This window comes from Phalangium opilio, unplaced genomic scaffold (genome assembly GCF_054372755.1).
Source record: "Phalangium opilio isolate 3A_F unplaced genomic scaffold, DU_Popi_V2 ptg000024l_1, whole genome shotgun sequence".
NCBI lineage: Eukaryota > Metazoa > Arthropoda > Arachnida > Opiliones > Phalangiidae > Phalangium > Phalangium opilio.
Window position 1 is genome coordinate 9,066,242 of NW_028324155.1, and position 22,541 is coordinate 9,088,782.

At 35.0% G+C, this 22,541-nt stretch overlaps 1 protein-coding gene and 1 long non-coding RNA gene across 3 annotated transcripts in view; one reads left to right on the top strand and one right to left on the bottom strand.

Moving 5' to 3' along the window:
* The window catches only part of LOC149692743 (uncharacterized), a 71,594-nt gene that overhangs the window by 40,784 nt on the left and 8,269 nt on the right, over positions 1-22,541 (top strand). The window contains exon 3 of the long non-coding RNA XR_016382863.1: positions 17,435-17,526. This is a non-coding gene — a long non-coding RNA (uncharacterized LOC149692743). The remainder of the gene's footprint in view (positions 1-17,434; positions 17,527-22,541) is intronic.
* LOC149692752 (uncharacterized) overlaps positions 1-22,541 on the bottom strand; it is a 60,323-nt gene that overhangs the window by 17,335 nt on the left and 20,447 nt on the right. The window lies entirely within an intron of this gene.

Consider the following 22,541-nt stretch of genomic DNA (forward strand, 5'->3'; position numbering starts at 1 on the left):
TTTTCATGTCGTGTCGTGATTGTCCCAAATTTAAATTTAATTTAATCTCAATTAGATCAAATTCTTTTACGACCTGTAACAGATTACAATCTCACTCTCTCTGGAACCTTTTTAAACATTAATTTTATGTTGCGAATTTCTTTTAAGATAGAGTATTATTATTACGTTTACGCCCTGGTCACCCGGCCGAAGCGCGCCTTTTTTATTTTCTTCAATTTTGGGCGAAATTAATTTAAAGGGAATGTCCAACATTAAATAGGCGGTGACACCCACGGAATTATACATAACGCTCGCGCATTTATATACAATAGAAAAAAATTATAAATACATCTTAAGAGGCTTGGACAACCACAAATGTTCATTCCCCTCCAAAGACTATAATAATATAATAATATTCAAATTAGATTTTCTCTCGCTGAAATAGCGTTTAACCAAGTCAGTCAGTCCTTATGGGTTTGAAATTTCGCTGTTCATGAAATTTACTCCAAGGGTTTAAAAATGTGGCAAATACGTGCTCCGGCTCTAAATTCTGCAGGCAGCTTGCTCGGGTTATTGTTTAACTTTGTACGGAGGAGCGCAGCTAGCTAGAAGACGGGAAGTTTGGGTGGGTTACTTAACACGGGGGTGTTGAGAAAAGCGCCTAAATTATGCCAAAGCGCGTTTGCGGCGGCTGGTTGTAGGAGAGCAACATAATCTTTAGAAGTTTATTCTTATATGATTACATTAATTCCATGCGCCAACGCGTACTGAAAGAAAAGAACCAAATTTCCATCCCATTTCTCACATCATTCTTATTTTCCCCCAGACTTCACCAAACGTTTTCAAAGAGAGAGAAAGTGTTGAACTTGATTCCGAGGTGTCGGATACTCGCCTTAATATTTCGAGACTACCATATCCTATTAATTTCTCGACGGACTTAGGCGAACTAATTTTAGAAGGAAATTCATTTGAAGTTAAACGCTACATTTTTGATATTAGGCCTGCAATTTCCATAGTATTTTCAACTCATTTTTGCAAATGGATGGACATCTTTCTATTTTGGATGCGTAGTAGCTTCCAGTTTGGCGTAACGAGGGTATTTATTCGTCGGACTTAGGCGAACTAATTTTAGAAGTCCATTCATTTGAAGTTAAACGCTACATTTTAGATATTAGGCCTGCAATTTCCATAGTATTTTCAATTCATTTTTGGCAAATGGATGGACATCTTTCTATTTTGGATGCGTAGTAGCTTCCAGTTTAGTATAACGAGGGTATTTATAATCGTAGAGAAGGGAATAGGGGGCCCCTTTTTAGCCCATATGGCATGCATATCCTAAAATCTCCCCGTGCCCCCAGAGTCCTGTTAAGCCTTGGCCTATGTATAAGGCTCTATTGGGTTTAAGTAAGAGTCAGGCAAAAACTGCTGCCGCCGGAAGCAGGTGTTTTTTCCAGCTCTGGTAACTTCCATGTAGTAGGCGCGACTAAAACAGACAACAAGGACGCCGACTACGACGACGACAAAAAAGCGTGGGTGGAGTTTCTGGGATAACGGGATCAAATCCTATATAATTTTCCCCGGGACGTTATAATATTTTTAATAGGTCAAACCCGCACTGGGTTAAATTATTAGGTATTAGGTCATCTACCGCGCGCTTTTCTCGACCCTATAGTCATAAATAGTACGATGGATTTAGTATCATTGGTTAAAGGACAATCTGGGGTATATTGTCTTGAAGTGTATCTTTTAATGACTTGGAGAAATGTTTTTTTTTAAGTTGGGTAATTTTAGGTTCTATTAGGAAGATTCCACGCAAATGTCATTGGGTTCAAAGTTAATTATCTCACGATCTAATTGATGTACGATCAAATTTTTGGCATTGTTTGATAGAGGATAGCTGGGACTATAGTATCATCAAAGGATTTTACTCTAAGTGTATTTGCGCTAGAGTTATGACCTCCCAAAGTTGAACTCCAAAATCCTTATTGCTACCCTGAGCTAGGTTTTAGTATCGTTGAATAGTGGAAAATTTGGGCTATCACCCCTTCAAAGGATTTAGAGCGTTCTAACATTTCGAAGTTAATTTTTCCACGGTAAAAAATATTAAGAAACTAATTATAAATTAAACTCACCATTTGATGGCACGAACGAAATTGAAACACACTCCATTTTCGTATTATTAATTTCCTCCATATTAATCATTTAATCACACCATCCATAAATTTTATGACAATTCATTAACAAGTTCATTATTCGTAATATTCCCCAATGCGTTGTTGAACTTTGACTTTCATTAAACCAAAGGAAGAAAAAAAATAATTTCACTTTTTCTTCTTCTTAAAGAAGCTCAAGAGCGAAAAAGGTAAAGATGAGAGGCGCGAAAAGAAAGAAAAACTTAATTGATCTCAATTATAAAACCCGCTGCTACCGGGGCGGCCGTCTCCTCCGGATAACGGGGGATCGTTTGTAACTCTACTATACTAAACTCTAAACTACTCCCTTCTGAATCCGAAAACGAAATGGTTATATTATTCCCTCTCTCTGGCGCAGTTTTCCAACTTCTCCGCATCCTTGGCGTTGCTTGTTCGCTCCATGCAACAACACGGAAAAGTATGGCCCTAGAAACTCCGCCCCCCAATTCTAATCCCTATATAAATCATTCGGAGCACTTTCCCCCTTTTTACCCCCCCCCCACCGCAATTCCTCCCCCACCCCTCATTTTGTAAAATCCCCGATTTGGTTTTGTAGATCCGCTTTCTTTCTTTGTTTCATCCATCCAAGATTCGAACCCTTTTAATTTTTAAATTATAATTTAATAGTATATATATTTTAAAATATCATATATATTCGTTATTTGTCGAGCGCCGAGTCTTAATCTCGACTTTACTCCTTGCTTTTCCAAAAGTGATAATTCGACAAACGTTTCCTCGTGTTTATCTTATTGACTTTTGACCTTTTTAAAAGTCATCTTTCGCTTCTAACAACAACGCGTGGAACGTAATTTTCTCTGATAAGCGTATTTTAGCATAAATATTTATATTAGATTAAAAATGAAAATACATAAATTTTACAATGTTTGCCGAACTATGAAATAATCTTTGAGATGGCAGTTTCCGAATTGTTATCTCGGCTGCTACTGATTTTCTTAAGACGTTTTTACGACTTTTTCGACGCCACTATTGTTTTAGTATTAAATAACATTGGTATCATTACAGACTCGAGTATAATAAATACGTTATTTGATTGACTAACCGCCTTTATAGTTGTTGAATTTCAATTTTATTTCGTTAGATTTAATAATTATATATCTTTGGAATAAGATAAAAATTGGTAAAATTTTATATATTAGAAAAAAATGTAAGGAATTTTTTTTTAGATTCCCTTTATTTGTTTAACAGTTTAAAAATTGGTGACAACTATAATGTAAGGTAAACCTGTGTATTACTGTGACAGCTGTTAGGCCCGTTTTTCGTAATAATAATAATCTATACTACTCCCCGCGTATCACTTTGCAGCGTGTACAAACCTACTTTCTAACCAAAATATAAGCGAACCTCACTGACAACCGATATAATTTTAAAGGAAAACAAAATCCCGAATTTTTATACTTTATAGTTTATATATTAATAAATTTTCCTTTAAATGCCAAGTGCCCTGACGCTAAACCTAATGGCCTAGAGTCAGCAGCGGCATCCTTCTACGTCACAACGCGTCTGATTCGCTTGATTAGTCGCGGCGGATCTCTGAAACATATTCTTCATCCTGCTTAGCTATGGAATTATTTTATTATTTTTTTTAAATAGACGTATGTATACTTTGTAGACGTATAAATCGGTATGACGTCGTGAAATCTAGGTATTATTTGGAAATACGGTGTTAATGGTGTTTTATTTAATAGGAACTCGCAATTTTGAATTCCTCCATACCCTAGGCTACGACCGCGTTAAATAAACAATATTAAACTAACTTAAACCATTGTTTCATTGTTTATATTATGACAAAAGTTTTAAAAGAAAGAAACACGTCATTTTTTACTTGGGAACCGTAACTAATTTCGAATATACCTCGATGAATCATTGATTTGCCAATTTTAACTAAATATAAATTTATTATTTGCAATTTCATACTTATGCCTTTACTTAACTTACAAAGGCTTAACGCTCAGTGTTTGTTAAAGGTAGTAGCAAGAAGTGATATCAAGTTTCTTAGGGGGAAGGTATAAAATGCCTAAGTATTCGCGCGCCATAGTCCCAGTCCCCCTTTCAAAATACAAGGGAGGGACGTAAAAGGAGGCCGGGTTATTTCATAGCCTCTCCTCAGTCGGAAAATACGTAATTTTCGTCATTCGCGTCGTGCTGACGTGAGTTTTCAAGAACCAATGAGATGCTGGTTGTATTTTAGAGGCGGGGATTAACTCCGGACCTACTATACTTTTGGACTGGATATAAAGCTAGATTATAAATGTGGCGAATTTATACCTTCTCCCTAATAAACTAGATATCACTTCTTGGTAGTAGTGACATCATAAGCGCGAGAAATTGCTGCTTCTTTCTACGCGAGCGAATCAAATTCCATTAACTCGCTTGCTTTTGTTGAACAAAGTTTAATTTGTAATTATTTGTTATCGGCTTTATTCAAAGGATTTCTTTTTGTTCAAAAAAAATGGCGTAATATAACGACGCCAACAAGGTCGAAGATTTATGTTGTGTGTGTTTTTTTTTTATTAAAAGTAATTTCTTATTAAAAGAGTTTGAAAGTAAATCACTCAAGTATTAAATATAAAAGGGATTCTATTGTTAATAACATCGAAAACCATTTTAGATTTTTGTTTTTTTTTACTAAAATATTCTTTATGAATATTTAATTTAACCTTAACTAAAGCTGGTCACACCCTATAGTACCCATCTTTACGTAAGGGCATGATATAATACCATGTGACCCTGGATGAGAAACATTTGTAAGGTCCCCAAGAAAATAATAACAAAATCCCAGGACCTAACTTAAGGTCCTACCACCTCGTAGTATATTTTATGGAATATTCACGAATGAATTACATAAATTCCTAATTTTATTTAACTATAAATCATAAAAAAATTTTACTTTTAAAATGAGAAGAAGTAAAAAAATTGTTGAATCTAAGAATATTTCTACACTGAATCATTTTTATATCAAACTCAGACTCTAAAAGTTATTAGTTAATTTCATTACCGGGGTCTTCGCGAACATGTATTAAATTCTACCTCGAGTCCCCTCTCTTGGGGGGAGCGGGGGACAGAGAGGAAAGTACATATACGCGTATCTTTTTTATATATTTTTTATATTTTTGGTAAAAAAAATAACTGTAGCTGATGTAGCCGGGCATAAAAGGCATTTAAGACCTCCAAATGACCTTGACGGGGGGATAGAAACATGGTCAGGGGAACGCCAGGGCCAGGCAGGTAGCAACAGGTAATAGTTGGATGCATTCCAGCCCAAAATAAGAAAGAGAGAGAGAGAGAGAGATTTAGTAGGGGGATGAGGAAACTTTGTCTATGATTGCACAGCTGATAAAGCTAGTCCGAATATTACAGTAAACTATTAGATATAACTTCCACCTTAATGCATATTCCGATTGGAGCAAAGTAGCGCGTGAGCTTGAATTATTTCGTATAGATTTGCAGCGCGCGCCACTACTAAAAAATATCCTAGAAGTTAGTAATTTGAAGTAAATTTAGTAAATATAAATTTAACTATTACATTTTACCTGGATTGTTATCATTATCTACTTCAAAATATCGACTTCAACCATCCCCTCTTAGGTGCTGGTGTAAACACACCCGGTTCTTTTAGCATTAAGGCGTATAGAGTAATATTTCTGTATACAAAATGCACGAAAATAACAACAAAATATTCCCCTAGTACGAAATATTTGCTGGCGGGCATTTAGAAGCGAATTTATATACATACATATATATTTCACCGCCCTATGGAGGAAGATTTTGAACGCAATTTCTTTAATAATAATAGTGTATGTGTGCGAAAGAAAAGTTTTTAATTTGAGACGGTTTTTCGTTTCACGGCTCTTTGCCAAACCAATTTCTTATTTTCTTTTTGGCCCCGGGTGAATTTACTAGACAGATTTAGGAGTTTAGTTAGGGGAATAGTTATTGAACTTAACTAAAACTCTTGAAAGCGAGTGTTGTTTTTTTTTATTTGAGAGAAAATAAAAATAATAAACACAAACTAACACGCAACCAAAAATAATTTTATTTTTCTTCTTTTAATGGTTTGTTGTTTGGATATTTTTAGGCCTAATTTGTAAACAAACATTTAAAAATAGACTTTTTCTATATGAGTTTCATTTTACTAGTTTCTAAGCCACTCAAACGCTATAAAATTAAACCTTCAAGCCTTTTAAGAAATTTAAAACCGCAAGGCGTTCCGGAAGATTATTATAATTAAGTTAGTTAATTAATATAACATTTACAGCACCGAGTTATCTCCTCCCACGTGCGTTAGGGGCGTGGTTCGATTCGTCTCTTAGGCTACTAAACACACCACGAAAGAAATTTTAGTTGTGTAGACAAACTGAGGAAACGTTTAATAAATTTACGTAGAGATTCTTCTGACCTTGCTCGGAATTTTTTTTTCTTTTGAAAAAACCTTTAGGAGCTTCGGACGAAAAATGTTAGTACGTCACGTTTCAAATAAAAAATAAAATAAAGGAACGCGCAATTTTAAGAAGGGCTTAGGTGGAATATCTCCCCCCTCCCCTTATTTTTTCCCTATTGTTTAACCAAGTACTTTCGCATAGACTTATTTAAAATTTAAAATTTAAAAGTATATTAATCCGGAGTTATTAAAACCCCCCTGTATCTTGATACAGACAGGAGAGAAATAGTTTTTTACCCATAATGCAATATGTGGAATTGAATTCTAAGGGACTTAGATGTTTTTGTCACCAATTTGTTCATTGAAAACTAATTAGTATATCGTATATTAATATATTAATAAATCAATAAATAAATTAGGATTAATATAAATTGTTAACCGTGGATAAATATTTTAGTTTGCTTTGAAATCTTCTAAATTAATAACTTGTAAACAGATAGGCAGGCATAGAAGTAGTTCGGAATTTCTCAGAACGTTTTCACCTCGCTCTCTCTCTCAAACAAAACCTCTCCCTCTCTCTCACTTCATCTTTAAACATATTTTTTCCGCAGCTATTTTCTTTTTGTTTTTAAAATTTCTAAACAATTTACCGACATATACGAAAAGAAACCATATTTACTTATTCCTACGAAGATTGTACAGTTTGTACTGTACATACCTTCCAAGCAAATGGGCTGCTATTCTAAAGGAAAACTACCCCGCCACTGAGATGTTCCCCTTTACAAATTTAGCTTACAAGTCGTAAAGAAAAGTTAACTTGGAATGATAAAGTTTTCCTTTAAAAGACGGTGACTAAGGATGAAATAAATATAAATCAAGAGTTTATCATAAGTTTAAATCTATAAGAGAGACCAATGAACTGACCAGAATTTGCTAAGGTATTTTTTTTGCGCTTTTTTTTCTTCTACTTGTACTATATCAGATGTGAAATATGGGCTTGTAAGATTTTCTGACGTAAGCCTCGAATTTAGGTATTATAAATACAATAGAAATAGTTTAGTTTCACCCAAAAATAAAATAGAATGTTTCCATTTCGACTGAATTTATTTTATTTTTAAGGAAAGTGGAAACCATCCATCAATTGCTTCCCCCTCCTAATTCCTAATTTTACCATTAATCTAATTACTAATCGCTAATTATTTAAATTAAAGAAACCAGCTCGATAAACCATCCTTAATGTAGCTGATAAAACGTATTGAAACGGACTAATTTAATTTAGCAATAATTCCTACAAGTTCTTCGTAAATTGGGCCATATTTTTTATTTCAGAATTCTAAACAGAGCTCTTATAGAATCAAAAATTTTTATATTTTGAATAAAAAAACAACGTAATAATATTTCTTTTGAAAGGAAAAAAGTCGTGCTGTAGTATTTCGTTGTTTTTTATTTTTTCTTAAAAAAGGCGTAGGTGTTCCCATGCCTCTCTTCGGTTGTATAATATGCATTTTGTTGTTGAACCGCAGCCGCCTGACTGCGTTTATCGAAAGTGATTAATTACTTTTGGGGTTTTTATTGGGCCCTTTTATAGTCAGATTTTTCTTTTTGTGGAAAAACCGACCTTTATGGCGTTATATTTAATTTTTATTTATTATAGAAAGAATCTATTTAAATCTCATCATGAATATTGATGAAAATATTGCTAATCGTTTGATTATCCTTAGAAAAATATGAATTCATTTTTAAAGAAAATATTTAAATAATAATTTTAGGAATATTGGCATTACGATATTTCTATTATATCTATTATTCATTTCATTATCCCTTCAGTTAGAAATATATATTTTTTCCTTTTCTTTTTTAAAAATACCAAAATACAACTGGCGACTTTAATTCTAAACCAAGGCGTACTTCTACTGTATACTTTTTAAGATTTTTTTTTTTGGGGGGGGGGGGTACAAGACTAGCTTTTCGGCCGCGATCCTAGCGGCGCCATTCTTAGTTAGCGTCTGCTAGTCTAGAATTTTATTTTTTTATTACTTATAAAAAGCTACGCTAGAGCTCCGCGCTCTCCGATCCGATTATATACGCGATCTAGAAATAGACAAAAAAAAATGCCTCTCTAAGTTCAAGAAAGCTAAAGCCGTATATGTACGTATTTAGGACCTGTTGAGAACTCACTGGCTTTCAAGGAACGTAATGTTTCAAATTTTTTTTTGCGCCTCTTCGAAAGGGGTCGTGCCCCAGTGACACGTAAAAATGGAACCACCAAACATTCTTCAACGAAGCAATTGAAAATGACGTATAACTTAACTTACTCTTAGCAAAAATTCCCTGATAAGAGAATTCACTCACTTTATAAATTAAATAGCATTTATATATTTTTCATTTTATAATGTCGCCAATTCATACTTATACCAAAAATTTAGTATAAGGATATGGTTATATTATTTTTGTACTCAAAACAGGACTTAAGTGACCAACCTCTCAATTTTGATTTAAAGGCCGACTTCCAGCGAAAAGGGTTCTAGTGAACTGAAAACCGAGCATCGAGACTAACAATGAAGAGACCGTGCCGATTTTCGAAGCCCCGCTGGGTCAAAAGTTGGAAGGGTTCTCGCTAACTGAAAGCCGTGCAATGTGGTTCTAGTGAACTGAAGATGAACAATAGAAATCCCTTTAAATTTATTTCCTCTTGAATTTTTGGTTTCCCCGAGGGAATTTCTCTATTGCGTATCTTCAGTTCGCTAGAACCACATTGCACGGCTTTCAGTTAGCTAGAACCCTTCCATCTTTTACCCCAGCGGGGATTCGAAAATCTGCACGGTCGCTCCATTGTTAGACTCGATGCTCGGTTTTCAGTTCGCTAGAACTCTTTTCGATGGAAGTCGGGAAAAGGGCCGGGAAACGGCGAGAAGGGTTCTTGTCAAACTGAAAACCGTGCATCGAACTAACAATGGGCGACCGTGCTTCAAACTTTTTAGGGGTTCTTGTCAAACTGAAAGCCGTGCAAAGCGGTTCTTGTCAAACTGAAGATAAACAATGGACAGTCTCTTAAATGGGGGATGCAAAAAGTCGGGGAAACAAAATTTAACAGACTGTCCATGGTTTATCTTCAGTTTGACAAGAACCGCTTTGCGCGGCTTTCAGTTTGACAAGAACCCCTAAAAAGTTTGAAGCACGGTCGCCCATTGTTAGTTCGATGCACGGTTTTCAGTTTGACAAGAACCCTTCTCGCCGTTTCCCGGCCTTTAAGCCAAAATATTGTCATGAAAGTAGAAATTTTAAAACCCAGAGAAAAAACACAAGTGTCCTACCCCTCGATTTTAGCTAATAAAAACCTCAACATATTCCGATAAAAATTTCCTTAATTAATTAAAAAATAAATTCCAAAACAAATAGATAAAATTCATTTGATTTTAAATTAAAATTACTCAGGTTAGGTTTGCTCTAGAAATAAATATAAATTATTATTTTGCACTTTAGTTAAACATGACCCCTCCCGTATTCTTAAAATCCATTTTTTTTAATCCACAATAAATCAAAATAGGCCCACCCAAAAATGCTTTAAGCAGGGTGCCGTCTGTCTAACATGTCATAACTTAAAAACCTTAAAACAATGCCTTCGCGCCGCCGCCAGGGGTGGTTCGGATTTTAATATTAATATTAATATTTATATATTATAATAAAACCTTATAGACATAAATATTAAAAAATAATACCGTCTCAATACGATCCAAACCACGCGCTGCAATTTCGGCTTAAAAGGGTTGTAACTTATAAATTTTTATAACATTTTTGTTCTTTAAATCTTTGCTGTTCATTACGAAGGCGTTAAACCTTTATTTCCCGCTGGCAATAATACATGGTAACAAAGACTTATTCCACCACCGCATCATGATTTAGGGCGTAAAACCGAGGACATATGGTTTAGCTTAATAAGAAAGAACTTGTAGTAATATTTTTTTTATTTGGTTTTGAATTGAATTGAACATTTGGGAGAAATTTGGTTTTGGACGACTCGGTTTTTATCGCCCACGCTAACTAAGGTCCGGAATTATAATATACCACAGCCCTCTTATTTATTTAATGAAAAATACCCCCCTATCTCCACTACGTTTGTCCGTACTAATATATTTAATGGGCCTTCATCGGATTTTTTGGTAATGCACGATTTTTAAGGATTGGCTTTGAAAGTTACCCAAGACGGATGCAAGGTATTCATTCCTTTACGGGAAATTAAGAGACAACTATAGACACCCCGTGTTATTTTCCTGTAGAGTTTGATATAGGAGAAGGTGGGGGAGATGCCATTACTCTATTATAACACAACGCAGACTCGCGGCATCTTATGTTATTTTTCTAAATACTGCTTAATACCTAAGGTGGGGGAGATGCCATTACGTGAAGGGAGACGAAATAATTTTGATAATCGCACGGTACAATTTAGTCTATATTTTTCTTTTGGTATCGCATCCTAGCTGGGTGTTACCATATTATATATTTTGTAATCCTCCCTTAGAATCCCCTGCAGGGAAATATGCAAATGTTATGAAATAAGGCGATAAAATTCACGAGTTTCTAGAGATTTTTTTTTTAATTTTTGAAAGAGAAAGAGAGGGAAATTCTTTGGCACCCCAGACGTTACGAAATGTAAATTGTTGGTCCGGATGAGATCTAGGCCTAATGATTACTTAAGAATTTAGACAAGTTCAAAAATTATAGGAATTTTTATATATATTTTTTAAACTAAAGGGAGTATAAATGGCTTGAAGAAAATCTACTTTCTAGGGTTGTAAATTTTCCGGAAAAATAAAACGCGGAAAATTTTCCTCTTCGCGGAAAATTTTCCGCTAATCGGAAAAATATAAAACTAGCAATTATGTGAGCTTTGAGTCAATTTATCTAACTTTTAAAGATTTAAAACATTCTCCAGTTATTTTGCCATCTTTAGTAGATTTATTAAAGTACCACCAAATATTAGTGGTTGATTTTCCCATAATTTGTGACTTTAAACAGGGTTAACAAACTTAATAACATTAACAACATAACACCTCGTTTCCCTTACAATGACGCAGACGATCACTATCCTTCATGCCTGATAATTTTTTTAGTTTCACTTGGGTCTCTTAACGGTTAGGTCTCGACTCTCTAACGCCTTATACCGTCATAAGAGCAAACAGTAACCCTATGCATGCAAGCGATAGCAAATGAGTGAGCTTTTCCTATAGAGAATAGGGGTCACTAGACTCTGTGCCCTTGGACAATTTTTTACCCCTCCGAATTCACCTAAAACAAAATAATGAGTGTTTTGAAAAGAAACATTTTAAAGTTTTAACCTTTTAATTAAAAAACCGGTAGCGGAAAAATACGGAAAATTTTCCGACTTAGAACCCTATTACTTTCTCTACTCGGGGTACTCGGTATTCGGCGAATACCCACTCACTCACTCTCCGAATACGGAATATATTACCTAAATATTTATTTTGGTAATGGATAAAATTCCTTTAGGAACCACTTTAACTAGTTTTATATAATAAAAATATTTATTTTGTTGGAATTTGGATAAAAAGTAGTCTTGTCACCTTATAAAATTAATGCGGCAAACATTATTTTTAATCTCTGTTAAATTCTTAAATTTCCCGTTTGATTTGGGACTAAAAATGCGGATTTCAAGAGATAACCGAGTATTTTTAATTTGACCTTTTTGGTAATAGTTTGACCCCGCTGCTGTGATCGAGTGAGTATAGGGCGAACACCCAATTTACTTGAAATACTTATATTTATATTTATAGAGAAATGGCAGTTTAATATATTAAATTCAATGGGAAAGCAACATTAGGTGCTGTTATAGTATATTTATTAATTCTTCATCGTCTATATAACGGAATTATTCGAGCGATAAATCAAACAATTTCTATTAAATTAAATTATTTTCCAATAAAAATTATTTTGGGTTTCATCTTTTAAGGTTTCTTTTTTAATATTATTATTCTTTCTTTACCAGAAAATTTTTATTTATAATTTTTTTATTATTATAATTTTGGCTAAACTTACGGTTTTTGAATATGAATTTTTTTTTTATAAATATTAAAACCGGTTTTATTTTATAAGAAAAAATCCAAAGACTTAATTTAGCAACATTCCAAAACCTCAACGAGTTGAGATGGAAAATGAAGACGCTTTTACATATTTATTTTTTTTTTATTTTAAATAATTCTAATTTTTAAAAGTGAAAACGTACGGTAAAAACTTGATTATTCATAGATAAATTAAAGAAAATTCACGTCGATGAATATTCTAACACCCACGTAAGAATTTTTCCCTCTCGAAGGGAAAGAAATTCACGAGTCACGAGTTAAAAATGCGATTCTTGTCACTCTATCCCACTTAAAGGGCTTAAAAATTTCAAATAACTGTCATATTAAATATGACTAAAAATGTCACGAAAACTAATTTGGTAAAAAGAAAAAAAAATACTTTTTTCCCTTGACACAAAATCCCAAAGAAAGAACTACAAAAAAAAACCAAACTTCTCTTTCTCTTCTCTCTTTGTGACTCAAAATAATAATAGGACACTCCTTTTGTCCAAAATTAATTTGTAGCCTATCTATTGTCCATCACGCGCAATTGTCTGTCACGCGAGAATAAAGTTGAATAGTATAGACCAAATTGATTAAACACGGAGTAACCTCGTGTTTTGCCTTTACACGCGCTTCAATTTTAATTACTGTTAAATCTGCACGCGCGTCATCGTCGATAAAGTCTATATAGACTACCTAGCGCGCGCTAATTTCAATACCTCGCGCTATTACTTTATTTTTAATTGTATAAAGGCAATATCGAATGTAATCCGGTGTTCTCACCGATATGGTCTATGGGAGAGTATCGTCGGGGGTCCAGCGTGATTAAATGGAAGATTGACCATGCAATGCCCGCTACGAAATTGTCCAGGCGTGGATGGATGGACCCCCGAAAAACTTTTCTTTTCTTTTAGAAAATTCGCGGAAAAATAAAAAGGTTTTTGCGCTTCCGGCGCGGAGCGTTACGGTTAATTTTCGCACCAATGACTTTCTACGGGGGATATATATTATATTTCAAGTTGAGATTGTACCATTGTCGATACTTAAGGTCAGCCTTTGTACGTGTCGCGTATTTAATGAACTATACGCCTTAAACTTCTTACCTTAAGCCTTTGTTAAATAGAGAGAAAAACCTTAACTACGTTTCCTGTTTCTCTCTGTTAAGGTTTTTTCTGTGCTGTTTTATACCAAAAAGTGAAAATTCCGAATCGCTTTCTCTAACACGTTTTTTTTTATTTTTTTCAAAAGAGTTTGGAATATTTGTCGCGAGGCATTCTGGGTCTGAGTAGCTTTCTTTGGGGTTATATTTTTTTATATCGACTTTTATTTGCGTGACTTATTCCCAAGGATAACCGGAGAACCGATTGAATTTATTTCTTTTATTTGAAAAGATTTCGAATTTTTTTTTTATGAAATTTTTTAACCAATTTTGTTTGATGTCACGCTGAAATTAACTGAAAGGGAAAGTGAAAGGGTAGTTTGTAATGTTCCTATGAAAAAAATTAATACAGTATGGTTTTTGAATTAGTTCTAGGCTTCTAGCAGAAGTGAGATGAGACCAGAAGTACTGAGCTAACCAAATTCTTCACTCGGCGAAAGTGAATATTCTTGATAACACACCAACGGTTGGCCCTCTGGTAGCGGTTTCTGAATTTTCCCTCCAAAACGTGAGACGCTCGCGGTGGTAGACGGCCGAACTAGATTCAAGCACTCGCGTCCGTGTTTCGCCGCTTTAGGTTGAGGGGAAGGGGGTAGGAAATGTTTTTGGAACTCGACCAATTTTTTTCTCTCTAGCGTAGGCGCGATTGAAGCGGCGTAAAATCCTCAAATTTGTTCACTAATGCCAGGATCTATTACCAATGCTAGAGCCCTTCACTTCTAGTCTCATCTCACTTCTGGTTCTAGTAACTTTTACGAATGTTGAAATTAGTAATAACAACTTAGTTTCACCTTTCCTTTGAAATTAACTCGCGATTGGTGGTTAGGATTAACTCTTACAGAATTTACAATAAAAAATTTAACATTATCTCATACGAGAATTTTACTATACGCACGAATTTCGAATTAAAAATTTTCTATGACCCAAACAAAATTGGCAGTCCACCTACTCTCTCATTAAATTCTAATATAATCAAACTCATTCATCTGCCACTTCTCCCCTACAGGTTGATTCCATTTGTTTACGTAAATAACTATATTTATTACAATTTTTTTTGGCGTAAACTAATTATTTATTTGGACCACGTAATATATATTGATTACTAAATTTTTTTTGTTGTTGTTTATTAGTTTAAGAATTACCCCAATAAACTGGTTTGTATTTTTCTTTAGAAAAAGAAATAAACTTTAACTTAATTATAATAAAATTAAGTTTATTTTCGTTGAACAAAATCTACCAAAACCCGTAATTATAGATATCAAAGAGAAATTATACGGACAATGTAGGTTTCTATGAATTTAAAAGAGAAAAAATATATATAAATATAAATATAAAAATTTAAAAAAACGGGATGATCTCAATTCTATAACGTTATCCTTATAATTTCTTTTAGATAGAAAATTTTTACCCAAAAAAAGTACGTATAATTGAGAAATCCGGTTAACTGTTTATCAACCTTTAAAGTTACTTTCCTTAAAATTTAGGAGAATTGGCCCGGAGCTAAGAGATGAAATGTTACGGGTCTTTTTTCTTATCGAAAGACAAAATATATTAGCCCATATACGAAAACTCTGCTGGATCATTTCTTTTTTCTTAGTAAAGTAAAATAACTGCGAGAAATTTCCCTTAACCTTATACAGATTAAGATTACACGTTCTCTTTTAATATCATTACGATTTCTAAATGTGCGTAGTTGCCTTCATTGCAAGCTGATACTCTTAATTAATATAGTCTATCACGATCTTGAATACCGTTTTAATAAAAATCAATACTAGAAAATATAGACCATTTTAAACTTTAATATATTTAAATTTATGGTTATTATTTTTTTTTAGTAATACCAGGGATAGATTGAATTTTAGAAGTAGAAATGGAGAACGGTTAGTATTTACTTTAGTCCGACTCATAGCCCAGTATGGAGCCCCTCCCTCCAACACGTAACGAAAAGTTTAAATTATCTTATTGGCTCACTCAAACTACGTTTTGGAGACGTTGCTGATGGGGACGTCGAAAAATAGTGAGGTAATTCCTTTTTACCTCTGTCGCTATGACCCACCCGCCTCTTCTTTCATACCCCCCCCCCGGTCCCGTGGTAGGGGGTCCGGGACTTTAACGCGCGCCCAGATTACTCTGTTCTCCATTCTTACTTCTAAAATTAAATCTATCCCTGGAAATACGGTCAAAGGCTGTTACTAGAGAGCTAGCACTACCTCTTCATTAATATAGTCTATCACGATCCGGATTTAACAATTAAAATAATACTTTTTGGTAATGTTAAGAGCAAGTTCTCGCCATATAACATCTTGGATATAGGAGGAATTAAAGAAAACACTTTGTACTAACTACTAAGCGAGCGAGTGCGTTGATAACCTAAATTAAAAATAGGGATTATAAAAATAAAGATATTTTGTAAAAGTATATTGGCCGCCCTCCGTCCGTTTGGTATTGGAATTTAGACGTATATACTACAATCGAAATCCGATATTGTGGGTCAAGCGTACGTAACTAAACGCGTCCGTCTATTAATAAAGTGTTTTTGCGGATCGAGGCTGCAGCATGCAGCCGCCGGGACACATTTTTGGCTTTTGGGACGACCTAATAACTTTTGAGGAATTCTTTTTCTAATGTCAACACGAATTATGACGATAGATTGAGCATTTTTATATAAAAGAATAGAGGCCGTACGCGTTTAAATACCATTATATTAGGTTACCATAATATAAAAGTATACGATTAAATTTTGCCACCTCAAAACTTTATTTTTATAAGAGATATTTTTAAATCCTTTCAGTAAGTTATAGCCCTAATTCGACACTTTGCATTGATGCCTAATACTTGGTTGGGGTTATGTTCCTCTCCATAGGATTAACATGGGTATATTTACAATACACCTTTTAACCCTGGTTCTATAAGACATGAAAGTCCTTTGAGTATGTTATAGACCAAGAGTTAGACCAATCATGGCTCGAAAAATAAGCTATTCCCAAAAAAAAAAAAAAATACTTGGTTGGGGTTATGTTCCTTTCCATAGGATTAACATGGGTTTATTTACAATACACCTATGTTCTTCTCCATAGGATTAACATGGGTTTATTTACAATACACCTATGTTCCTCTCCATAGGATTAACATGGGTTTATTTACAATACACCTATGTTCCTCTCCATAGGATTAACATGGGTTTATTTACAATACACCTATGTTCTTCTCCATAGGATTAACATGGGTTTATTTACAATACACCTATGTTCCTCTCCATAGGATTAACATGGGTTTATTTACAATACACCCATGTTCCTCTCCATAGGATTAACATGGGTTTATTTACAATACCCCTATGTTCCTCTCCATAGGATTAACATGGGTTTATTTACAATACACCTATGTTCCTCTCCGTAGGATTAACATGGGTTTATTTACAATACACCTATGTTCCTCTCCGTATAATTATTTATAAAACACCTTTTAACCCTGGTTCTATAAGACATGAAAGTCCTTTGAGTATCTTGTAGACCATGAGTTAGACGAATTATGGCTCGAAAAATAAGCTATTCCCAAAAAAAATAGTCACTAAAAGCCAAAAATTCTGTTAAATACATCTCCTTTATATATATTTTTTTCATAGATGACGTATCCTTATCAAGATTTTGAAATCTTTGAAGAATTTGGGATCATTCAAGTTTCTTTTAAAACAAGACAAGATTTTCGTCTGGCCAGGTAGGGGGCCTTTCCAATTTTTCATTTATTTTTTATTTTGACTTTGAAACCGATATATCGGAACTTTCGTGACTTGACGTAGGATTATTAGTAGCTAAACGATTAATAACGAACTACCCACAAGCTTTATTAAGAAACTTTTAAAGTTGTTAAATTAATTGCTATAATTAGAAAGTGAAACTGATTTAAGATACGAATATAGCTTGAGTATCTAATTATGGGTCCTAACCACTAAACTCACCGAAACAAAATTTGACTTAACTATTATTTCTTCATTATTTAATTTTATCTATTTTTTGACATCACTGGGACCATGCAATTTTCGAAAAATTTGCAAAACATTTGCGAGTCATTAAGTGGCTATTAGAAATTAGAATTGCCAGGAAAACGGTTGCTCTCACGCGTCAAACCGAACTCTGAAATTTTGTATAGAATTTAATTGAGAACCATTTGCTACTTAAGACATTCCCGTAACCCTAGCAACTCCAACATGATAAATTAGACAATCATAACGATAAAATAAATTCATTTACCTTTTTAATCAGATGGACTTCTTCCCCCAATCAAAGTTTATAAAAAAAAACAGAATCCAGTTTTTACGAAATTTGAAGTAATTTGAGATGATTTTTAAAAATTTGCAAAAATTGTTGAAACCGCGAATTTTCTTTAAAAAAAAAATTCGAAATATATTCGGCTCAACCCGACCGGTCTAGTCTAGCGTATGATTTTAACTCTTGTAGCGTCTGCTTAAAAAATCTTCTTTCTGTTTCTGAACCTGTTTTCAAACCTAACTTCTGCAAAGGGGGGTTGCCTTAAGTAAGTTCTGCGTTCTTGAACAGGTACGGTCTAGAATCGTTCCGTTCCCCCTATATAATAATTATATACCATAGTCGGTAAAGGGGGGGATGGAAACTTCTTAAGCCTTGGCGTTTTTAAGAAGAATTCAAAATCGAATGTTGCAGACTCAAGGGGGTATAAAAAGAAATTGTAAATTTCTTTTTTTCTTATAAATTTCTTGATTTTTAAGATTAAGGGTGCAAAGATCGAGTAATCTCGCTCTTCGCGCCATCTCCCACGTTTGGGGTTATTCTAAAATGGTGCTCCGCATGCCCTGGAGCTGGAGGAACCCTTTTTTTAAAGGGGTAGTTACGAGACGCGATATCTACTTCATTACCCAGCTTATATTCGTTTAAATCACGAACTTCATTCGGTGTCCCTTTAAAGGGATGGCGGAACGCTCTCTTAAACGGGTTAGACTTAGGTAGGGTTTTAGAGGAAGATGGAATAAAATCCAGGGATCCATGAATAATGGTTACGAGAGTAAATAAATGTTAGTGATTTACCCCTCGAGGGAAAGAAAGGTTATTAATTAACCAAACCACGATTAGCGCGTCAATATTTTTAATTACACTCTCCTTTCATTATTAAGAGCGGTGAACGAATGAACTGTACTTGATGAATTTCAACGCGATGGTACTTGTAGTGTTAAAACGAATGTTTTAAAGTGACCGATGAGTCTTGTCAAATAAAACCGAGACCTTGGCGTTCCATCATCGTAAAAATGTCGCTCACTACGATAGGGTTATTTTACGCGTCAATGGAGATTGCGATGTACGACCATGACGCTAACATTCTTCCAATACCAAGTATCAAGTTGAGCTCTCTCTCTCTCTCTCTCCTTGGTAAAGTTTTTCAATTAGAATGCGGGCTCGGGTGATTATGTTTAATCTCTCGAAGGCATTTGTAAGCTTGGGCCCCCAAACAATTCACCTTTCATACCTATGATCTCGCAACACGCTTTTTTGAGGCAAATTATTTAACATTCTTTCTTAGTTTAAGTATACCGCGCCCAGAATTGTCCGCACCTTTTAGGGTATAACTTAACATTTTTAAATGTCTTTGAAATTTTTAACCCCTTTAAAAAAATATTTTTATATTAAAATATTTTTTTTCTTTAAAAGAATGTTTGGTTTATTTAAACACTAGTCCATCCACGAGTCCACGCGTGGTTTTTTATTTTCGCAGTCTTAAAAAGGACCTATTAAAAAACCGGTTTTACTATACGAAATGTTCTTTACGATATAAGCTAGATTGTAACGTTAGTATATCACGTATCCACTTTCCAAAATTCCAACAGGCCCCCAGCTAAACTCGTTGGGAACCTTTTTTCTTTTTTTCTTAAATTCGTTTATTGGAAGACTTAATATTGGTTGCGTGGTTCGCTCCAGGTATAAACTTAACTTTTCAAGAACAGTGAATTTAAAGTTGTGATGGGGGGGCAGAGAGAAAAAGAAGGGGTTACCGAGGTCAAGTAGATCCGATAAGGGTTCAATTTTGTAGAGTTCAAACCATCCCAACTTAGAGAGGGAGAGAAAAATAAGAAGCGCTTGTCTGATGATGTACTCGGAGTTTTCTCCGCCCTTTTGAACAACTTTTCAAATAAGGTTCAATTTTTTTTATCTTAAATTTACTATTTTAAAAGGATAGTTTTTGAAATTCGGGCACGAAGGGTGGCTAGGTGGTGGTTGTGGTGGTGGTGGTGGTGGGTTGAAACTTGGATGGATTGGATAAGAAGCAATTTTAGTTACAGACCCGTTTGGCCGACCCCCTTATTTGGTAGAGAGATAGATTACTAAAGGCTGCTTTGTACATACATACATACCGTAGTAGTATCGTATGTACGCGTGCCTCGTGTTTTCATTTTTAACTGCCAACGAAATATTTAAATAATGAGGTTTTTTCTTTCTTTCTTTACTTCTAAGGTCTGATTATTGACCAATTTTGTAACGTTGTAACTCTAGTTTAACAATATTGTCAGGGAAATCCTTTGGATGTATGATAGCCCTAAGTGTCCACTATCCAATGGTACTAAATACTTGAACCTACGTCAATTAGGGCTCTTGATAATGACCGTCCTTTGAACCAGCCCTTATTGACTTCAGCCGAGTCTCGGGTTCGAGCCCCAAACCTTACGGGGTTTGAAATGACCACACATTTAAACCCAACTCAGTCACAAAAAAAAAGAATTCCAAAGGCAGGGAGTGGTTCCAAAAAATATCTCGACCGTAATGAAATGTTTTCAAACCTTTTTTAAATTTTAAGAAAATATATATATAGGAATGTTGAATGGATAGGTATATCATTTGGGTGTCTGTTACAAAAACCGCATGTACCATATCTGTACAAGTACTTCTTCTTTTAACCAATAGACAGTCTTATCCGCTTTTTAATTTTACACGTAATTTTAATTACGGTAAAATTTAAGAAACGGCACCAAAACCCCTGTCCCTGTCCCTGTCCCTGTCCCGGACGCGTCCGCGAAACGAACGCTTACGATGAGAGAGAGAGGGAAACCGGTCGCGTCCGCGAAACGTACGCTTACGATGAGAGAGAGAGATCGCTAGCGTACGCGGTGGCGATACGAAGCTCCGCGTAGAGAGAGAACTGCCTGCCTGGTATATTAGTGAGAGGGGGAAGAGGGAGAGGGGGCATCCCGCTCGGAGAGAGAGGAAAGAAAGGTAGTTTAAATCTCGCGGGAAACAAGATGATAATTTTCGTGCACTACTGCACTTTGTGCGCGTGATACATCAGAGATTATGCTGGATGGTTAGGTTAGGTTTCGTAAAATAGAGGGGACGCTTTACGGTCATAGTGATTTCTGGTTTAGGGGATGCAGGATTTTGTTTAAATACATTATTTGATTCGTATGGTTTTTAAAAATTATACTTTAGTGGGGTGCACAATTTAGTTTCATTAATATTATTTGAAATGTGACGTTATTAGAAATTAAAGGGATACACGATTGTGTTTCAGAAATGTTTTTAGTTGTACGATTTATTGGAAATCAACTATACGGGGGGTCACGTGAGCCGTGTATTAGTGAGAGGGGGAAGAGGGAGAGGGGGCATCCCGCTCGGAGAGAGAGGAAAGAAAGGTAGTTTAAATCTCGCGGGCTTTTTTGAGTGAAGGGAAACAAGATGATAATTTTCGTGCACTACTGCACTTTGTGCGCGTGATACATCAGAGATTATGCTGGATGGTTAGGTTAGGTTTCGTAAAATAGAGGGGACGCCTTACGGTCATAGTGATTTCTGGTTTAGGGGATCCAGGATTTTGTTTAAATACATTATTTGATTCGTATGGTTTTTAAAAATTATACTTTAGTGGGGTGCACAATTTAGTTTCATTAATATTATTTGAAATGTGACGTTATTAGAAATTAAAGGGATACACGATTGTGTTTCAGAAATGTTTTTAGTTGTCAACTATACGGGGGGTCACGTGAGCCGTGTAAAATTACTATTAAGGCCCAGCCCTTGGGCCATCTTGTTCTTTACTGTCAGGTTACGTAAGGTCGGGGTGTTGTCCGACAGGGGCGTTGGTTGGGGTTTGCAGTGAAGTCTTGTCTCATTTTTTGAACAACTTATTATTTTTTTTAAAAAAAAAATTGAACAATGTTCTGAACGTCCTCGGGGTTTATAGTTTCTTAAACTCTCTAGTCAAACGAAGTATATTAATTAAATGAACTAGAGGCTTTGTTATCGAATCATTTTAATATCCCTTTAAAAAGTACTAGTTTAAAGACCGACTTCCATCGAAAAGAGTTTTAGCGAACTGAAAACCGAGCATCGAGACTAACAATGGAGCGACCGTGCCGATTTTCGAATCCCCGCTGGGGTTAAAGATGGAAGGGTTCTAGCTAACTGAAAGCCGTGCAATGTGGTTCTAGCGAACTGAAGATACACAATAGAGAATTTCCTTCGGGGGAAAGCAAAAATTCGAGAGGAAATAAATTTAAAAGGATTTCTATTGTTCATCTTCAGTTCGCTAGAACCACATATAGCACGGCTTTCAGTTAGCTAGAACCCTTCCAACTTTTGATCCAGCGGGGATTCGAAAATCGGCACGGTCGCTCCATTGTTAGTCTCGATGCTCGGTTTTCAGTTCGCTAGAACCCTTTTCTCTGGAAGTCGGCCTTTAAGAATAGTTTCCGACACTTGATGGGCGTGAAATAA